The 7,500-nt window shown below is 55.5% G+C and overlaps 3 non-coding genes across 3 annotated transcripts in view; all 3 read left to right on the top strand.

Moving 5' to 3' along the window:
* The first annotated feature begins 4,020 nt into the window (after positions 1–4,020).
* LOC126324761 (small subunit ribosomal RNA) lies at positions 4,021–5,913 on the top strand. The gene has a single exon (XR_007559900.1). It is a non-coding gene; the product is annotated as a small subunit ribosomal RNA (ribosomal RNA).
* Positions 5,914–6,268: 355 nt separating this feature from the next.
* Positions 6,269–6,423, top strand: LOC126324769 (5.8S ribosomal RNA). The gene has a single exon (XR_007559908.1). It is a non-coding gene; the product is annotated as a 5.8S ribosomal RNA (ribosomal RNA).
* Positions 6,424–6,611: 188 nt separating this feature from the next.
* Positions 6,612–7,500, top strand: part of LOC126324763 (large subunit ribosomal RNA) — a 4,222-nt gene continuing 3,333 nt past the window's right edge. The window contains exon 1 of the ribosomal RNA XR_007559902.1: positions 6,612–7,500. This exon is cut by the window's right edge and continues 3,333 nt beyond it. This is a non-coding gene — a ribosomal RNA (large subunit ribosomal RNA).

Below are 7,500 nucleotides of genomic sequence, written 5' to 3' on the forward strand. Positions count from 1 at the left end.
ACTCGCAACTCGAGCGGATGTACGGCGGACTTTTCCCGCAATCGTACATTGCAGTCCACCCCTATATCTTCCACTTCATGAAGAGTTATCTCCCAAAAGCCAAAGTCCCGCTGTCCCAATACATGCTCTGGACGGCGGGCCGCGAGACGTGACGCTCGGTGGCAAAGAGTGCGCCGCTGAGGATATAGAGGGTCCGTCCCCCCGCACAGTGGTGACGGTGTGCGGGTAGTGTTTCCGACACCTCTTCCTGCGGTGGCAACTCTGGGGCAGAGTCGATACTCGCCCACTGGTGGAAGGTAAGCATTCTGCTTTACATCAGTACATAACTAATATTTCAGTCGTCTGACGTCCCTCCTTAGTAAATGATGCAGGACCACATACATAGATGATACATACTGTAAACTGGGGAGGACAGTGTGAACCGCACTCGACCCAGTCACCCTATCTCACAGTCCACTCTGTGTGTAACAAAGCGAAAGCACCAAAGCACTATCGTTCAACAACATCCATTTTATCCTCGCTGCCACAGGACACTATCCAAACAACGACAAGAGGAACGTCACGTCCACTAATAAGACAGAATGTCTCACATCACCCGCAAACAACGCAGCTCAAATCAGCCAGCAACACCCACAGTGGTCCACCCAGTATCAACACAGGACGCAACGCCACGCCACAACACAAAAGGTACAAGTAATAAAATACCCTTTGGCCACACCCCTTATAAAGGCATCGAACCAACCCACCACCTGACACCAGCCAAACGTACATCCTGATTTGACACATCTCTGGCAACCTAACCCACGTTGGCCCTTAACCTAACCCACGTTGGCCCTTAACCTAACCCACGTTGGCCCTTAACCTAACCCACGTTGGCCCTTAACCTAACCCACGTTGGCCCTTAACCTAACCCACGTTGGCCCTTAACCTAACCCACGTTGGCCCTTAACCTAACCCACGTTGGCCCTTAACCTAACCCACGTTGGCCCTTAACCTAACCCACGTTGGCCCTTAACCTAACCCACGTTGGCCCTTAACCTAACCCACGTTGGCCCTTAACCTAACCCACGTTGGCCCTTAACCTAACCCACGTTGGCCCTTAACCTAACCCACGTTGGCCCTTAACCTAACCCACGTTGGCCCCTAACCTAACCCACGTTGGCCCCTAACCTAACCCACGTTGGCCCCTAACCTAACCCACGTTGGCCCCTAACCTAACCCACGTTGGCCCCTAACCTAACCCACGTTGGCCCCTAACCTAACCCACGTTGGCCCCTAACCTAACCCACGTTGGCCCCTAACCTAACCCACGTTGGCCCCTAACCTAACCCACGTTGGCCCCTAACCTAACCCACGTTGGCCCCTAACCTAACCCACGTTGGCCCCTAACCTAACCCACGTTGGCCCCTAACCTAACCCACGTTGGCCCCTAACCTAACCCACGTTGGCCCCTAACCTAACCCACGCTGCACCTTAACCTAAGTTACGCTGCACCTTAACCTAAGTTACGCTGCACCTTAACCTAAGTTACGCTGCACCTTAACCTAAGTTACGCTGCACCTTAACCTAAGTTACGCTGCACCTTAACCTAAGTTACGCTGCACCTTAACCTAAGTTACGCTGCACCTTAACCTAAGTTACGCTGCACCTTAACCTAACTTACACTGCACCTTAACCTAAGTTACACTGCACCTTAACCTAAGTTACACTGCACCTTAACCTAAGTTACACTGCACCTTAACCTAAGTTACACTGCACCTTAACCTAAGTTACACTGCACCTTAACCTAAGTTACACTGCACCTTAACCTAAGTTACACTGCACCTTAACCTAAGTTACACTGCACCTTAACCTAAGTTACACTGCACCTTAACCTAAGTTACACTGCACCTTAACCTAAGTTACACTGCACCTTAACCTAAGTTACACTGCACCTTAACCTAAGTTACACTGCACCTTAACCTAACTTACACTGCACCTTAACCTAACTTACACTGCACCTTAACCTAACTTACACTGCACCTTAACCTAACTTACACTGCACCTTAACCTAACTTACACTGCACCTTAACCTAACTTACACTGCACCTTAACCTAACTTACACTGCACCTTAACCTAACTTACACTGCACCTTAACCTAACTTACACTGCACCTTAACCTAACTTACACTGCACCTTAACTGTCACATGTAACGTCACAGGAATGTAGCTTTGCCTAACAGCAACCCTCTGAACATAGTTCACTGCTTGGATCCTCTGGTGTCATGTGTATTTCTTGATGCCATGGTGCGTACCCTCACATAAAGGTCTTTCGAGTGTTGCGTACTTTCTACACAGTCCCGCTAACCACTGGAAGGGTGTACCGCTACAGAACGAATATCGCCCTCCCCTCCTGCCCTTCCAAGCTGGTCGGTCAGGCGTTTGTTTGTGAAATGAGCCTTGCAGCTGTTCAGTTGCATTCGGTTGTCGATGCAGTCAGTGTACGTTGTGGTACGGCCTGTGTGGACTGTCCGCTGATGTACGCGTAACCCACACTGATCATCCGTCGTTACGTACTGAGTGACATAATGTGGCACATGCTTGACCGTACACCGGCTGCGCCCTACAATGGCGAATCATAAGGGCCATATGTTGTGCACGATGCTACTTGTCTCGTCTCCCCATTACAGCGAGATTGCACTGTTGTACGCCGTACAGACATGTGGTAAGTAGGTACGGACGAAAGTATTGCATGTTGGCCCCCCCCCCCCCCTCCTCCCTCTGCCGGGAATCAGCGTGAGCCGTCTGTTGATGTAGCGACGAGGGTTTTCCTATTTAATCGTATTGCCCCACACAACATGATAGCACGGTGGACCGCGTTCCACATCTGCGACATGCTACAGAGGCCGGTTGACAGTCGACCGCGCAAGGGACATTGCACACGTGCGCGGACCATCTTCCACGTGTTCTCTCGTGTACATGCCGCAGTGTGTATGTGGGCTGATGTAGCGTGTCGTGACACATAACATGCAGGCATGCCAGAATCGTAGATTTCGCAAATGTAGATTGACGTATACGTTTGCTGCCAAAGATCCGCAAATGAACTGGAAATCAGTTGTTGAGCGGTTGTTCGCGCTGCAGGTGCATCGGTGATAGCGACGATCGGTACATCTGTGAACCGGTTGTTTCGGCGGTACCCGCCATGCCCCCGAACCTGAGTTGGCCATGTGGGTATGAAGCGATACGAGGCTGTGGCTTGGCGGGACAGTCCCCGGCCGGTGAGGGGGGGCCGCCCGGCGTGCTGGCCGCGCGCTGCGTGAGCGCACGCACTACAGCCGGCTGGTGGGGGGCGCCCAGTGGCAGGAGCGCCGGCCGACGGGCCCGGCTGGCGTCCCAGCTATGCGCCGGCGCACCCTGCGCGCGGCGCCAGGCGGCCAAAGTGGGTTCTGCCGAGCCCGGTGCGAAGCGCGGTGGACATCTGCAGTGTGCTGGTCCGATTGCGGACTGTGTGCGTTGAGGATGCGCCGCCGCCCGGCACTCGGCGTCGCGACGCCGTCTGCTGCTCGGTCGCCCCCAGCGGTTCTCGCAGGTGGTTTGTATCGCAGCTCTGCGGACGTGTTGGCGCGTGCGCTGTGCTGGGAGAGTTCGCTTCTGCACCCAAGTGGGGCTTTGCCCTTCTGTGGCGCTGGCGTTGGAGCTGCCGGTCACCGTAGGTGGCGCGTGTTGTTTCCCGCCGGCAATGCCACGACAGCACGCTCCCGGGCCTCTGTCGGCAGCGGCAAGCTCAGTTGGGAGCACGGGTGTTCGCACTGAAAGCGTCTACTCGCCTATCTCCGGGCGATTGCGCCTCTCTCGAACCCGACCAAGTACTTAGGACGGCGCTGCGCGCCGCCGGGACCTGAGAGGGTTTCGAGGTGTATCGTGCAGGGGAGCTCAGCCTCCTCCTGTTTGCAGAATAATTGAGCGGACGCTTGCGTGTTCGCGCGGGCCCTCGGGACACACTCCCGGGCGGCCGGCTGCTCAGCTCTCGTTGACGCAGCTCCCTGGTTGATCCTGCCAGTAGTCATATGCTTGTCTCAAAGATTAAGCCATGCATGTCTCAGTACAAGCCGCATTAAGGTGAAACCGCGAATGGCTCATTAAATCAGTTATGGTTCCTTAGATCGTACCCACGTTACTTGGATAACTGTGGTAATTCTAGAGCTAATACATGCAAACAGAGTCCCGACCAGAGATGGAAGGGACGCTTTTATTAGATCAAAACCAATCGGATTGGCTCGTCTGGTCCGTTTGCCTTGGTGACTCTGAATAACTTTGGGCTGATCGCACGGTCCTCGTACCGGCGACGCATCTTTCAAATGTCTGCCTTATCAACTGTCGATGGTAGGTTCTGCGCCTACCATGGTTGTAACGGGTAACGGGGAATCAGGGTTCGATTCCGGAGAGGGAGCCTGAGAAACGGCTACCACATCCAAGGAAGGCAGCAGGCGCGCAAATTACCCACTCCCGGCACGGGGAGGTAGTGACGAAAAATAACGATACGGGACTCATCCGAGGCCCCGTAATCGGAATGAGTACACTTTAAATCCTTTAACGAGTATCTATTGGAGGGCAAGTCTGGTGCCAGCAGCCGCGGTAATTCCAGCTCCAATAGCGTATATTAAAGTTGTTGCGGTTAAAAAGCTCGTAGTTGGATTTGTGTCCCACGCTGTTGGTTCACCGCCCGTCGGTGTTTAACTGGCATGTATCGTGGGACGTCCTGCCGGTGGGGCGAGCCGAAGGCGTGCTTGCGCGTCCCGAGGCGGACCCCGTTGAAATCCTACCAGGGTGCTCTTAGTTGAGTGTCTCGGTGGGCCGGCACGTTTACTTTGAACAAATTAGAGTGCTTAAAGCAGGCAAGCCCGCCTGAATACTGTGTGCATGGAATAATGGAATAGGACCTCGGTTCTATTTTGTTGGTTTTCGGAACCCGAGGTAATGATTAATAGGGACAGGCGGGGGCATTCGTATTGCGACGTTAGAGGTGAAATTCTTGGATCGTCGCAAGACGAACAGAAGCGAAAGCATTTGCCAAGTATGTTTTCATTAATCAAGAACGAAAGTTAGAGGTTCGAAGGCGATCAGATACCGCCCTAGTTCTAACCATAAACGATGCCAGCCAGCGATCCGCCGCAGTTCCTCCGATGACTCGGCGGGCAGCCTCCGGGAAACCAAAGCTTTTGGGTTCCGGGGGAAGTATGGTTGCAAAGCTGAAACTTAAAGGAATTGACGGAAGGGCACCACCAGGAGTGGAGCCTGCGGCTTAATTTGACTCAACACGGGAAACCTCACCAGGCCCGGACACCGGAAGGATTGACAGATTGATAGCTCTTTCTTGATTCGGTGGGTGGTGGTGCATGGCCGTTCTTAGTTGGTGGAGCGATTTGTCTGGTTAATTCCGATAACGAACGAGACTCTAGCCTGCTAACTAGTCGCGTGACATCCTTCGTGCTGTCAGCGATTACTTTTCTTCTTAGAGGGACAGGCGGCTTCTAGCCGCACGAGATTGAGCAATGACAGGTCTGTGATGCCCTTAGATGTTCTGGGCCGCACGCGCGCTACACTGAAGGAATCAGCGTGTCTTCCTAGGCCGAAAGGTCGGGGTAACCCGCTGAACCTCCTTCGTGCTAGGGATTGGGGCTTGCAATTGTTCCCCATGAACGAGGAATTCCCAGTAAGCGCGAGTCATAAGCTCGCGTTGATTACGTCCCTGCCCTTTGTACACACCGCCCGTCGCTACTACCGATTGAATGATTTAGTGAGGTCTTCGGACTGGTACGCGGCATCGACTCTGTCGTTGCCGATGCTACCGGAAAGATGACCAAACTTGATCATTTAGAGGAAGTAAAAGTCGTAACAAGGTTTCCGTAGGTGAACCTGCGGAAGGATCATTACCGACTAGACTGCATGTCTTTCGATGTGCGTGTCGTGTCGCGCAACACGCTACCTGTACGGCAGTAGCCGTGCGCCGCGTGCGGAACCACGCGTGCCTCTCAAAACTAGCGCAAGTGTTGTTGTGTGGTACGAGCGCTGAAGCTCTGGAGCGGCTGGCCTGCGGCACCTGGCGCCTGGCGCCGGTTTTGAATGACTTTCGCCCGAGTGCCTGTCCGCTCCGGTGTGGAGCCGTACGACGCCCATCGGCCGTCAGGCCGTTGGACACAAAGTAATGGAACAGGGGCCGTCAAACGCCTCAGTCCCGCCTCTGCAACTGTTTTGAAAGAGACGGTGGAGAACTGAAAAGATAAAGATCACCCAGGACGGTGGATCACTCGGCTCGTGGGTCGATGAAGAACGCAGCAAATTGCGCGTCGACATGTGAACTGCAGGACACATGAACATCGACGTTTCGAACGCACATTGCGGTCCATGGATTCCGTTCCCGGGCCACGTCTGGCTGAGGGTCGGCTACGTATACTGAAGCGCGCGGCGTTTGTCCCGCTTCGGGCGCCTGGGAGTGTCGTGGTCGCCTGTGTGGCCGGCCGCGTCTCCTTAAACGTGCGATGCGCGCCCGTCGCCTGGCGGTTCGCATACCGGTGCTTTCTCGGTAGCGTGCACAGCCGGCTGGCGGTGTGGCGTGCGACACCTCGTACAACGACCTCAGAGCAGGCGAGACTACCCGCTGAATTTAAGCATATTACTAAGCGGAGGAAAAGAAACTAACAAGGATTCCCCCAGTAGCGGCGAGCGAACAGGGAAGAGTCCAGCACCGAACCCCGCAGGCTGCCGCCTGTCGTGGCATGTGGTGTTCGGGAGGGTCCACTACCCCGACGCCTCGCGCCGAGCCCAAGTCCAACTTGAATGAGGCCACGGCCCGTAGAGGGTGCCAGGCCCGTAGCGGCCGGTGCGAGCGTCGGCGGGACCTCTCCTTCGAGTCGGGTTGCTTGAGAGTGCAGCTCCAAGTGGGTGGTAAACTCCATCTGAGACTAAATATGACCACGAGACCGATAGCGAACAAGTACCGTGAGGGAAAGTTGAAAAGAACTTTGAAGAGAGAGTTCAAAAGTACGTGAAACCGTTCTGGGGTAAACGTGAGAAGTCCGAAAGGTCGAACGGGTGAGATTCACGCCCATCCGGCCACTGGCCCCCGCCCTCGGCAGATGGGGCCGGCCGCCCGCGCGGAGCAATCCGCGGCGGGGTCGTGTCCGGTTGCCTTTCCACTCGCCGCGGGGTGGGGCCGTTCCGGTGTGCGGTGGGCCGCACTTCTCCCCTAGTAGGACGTCGCGACCCGCTGGGTGCCGGCCTACGGCCCGGGTGCGCAGCCTGTCCTTCCGCGGGCCTCGGTTCGCGTCTGTTGGGCAGAGCCCCGGTGTCCTGGCTGGCTGCTCGGCGGTATATCTGGAGGAGTCGATTCGCCCCTTTGGGCGCTCGGGCTCCCGGCAAGCGCGCGCGGTTCTTCCCGGATGACGGACCTACCTGGCCCGGCCCCGGACCCGCGCCGCTGTTGGCTCGGGATGCTCTCGGGCGGAATAATCGCTCCCGTC

The sequence above is a fragment of the Schistocerca gregaria genome, unplaced genomic scaffold (genome assembly GCF_023897955.1).
Source record: "Schistocerca gregaria isolate iqSchGreg1 unplaced genomic scaffold, iqSchGreg1.2 ptg000895l, whole genome shotgun sequence".
NCBI classification, from domain to species: Eukaryota; Metazoa; Arthropoda; class Insecta; order Orthoptera; family Acrididae; genus Schistocerca; species Schistocerca gregaria.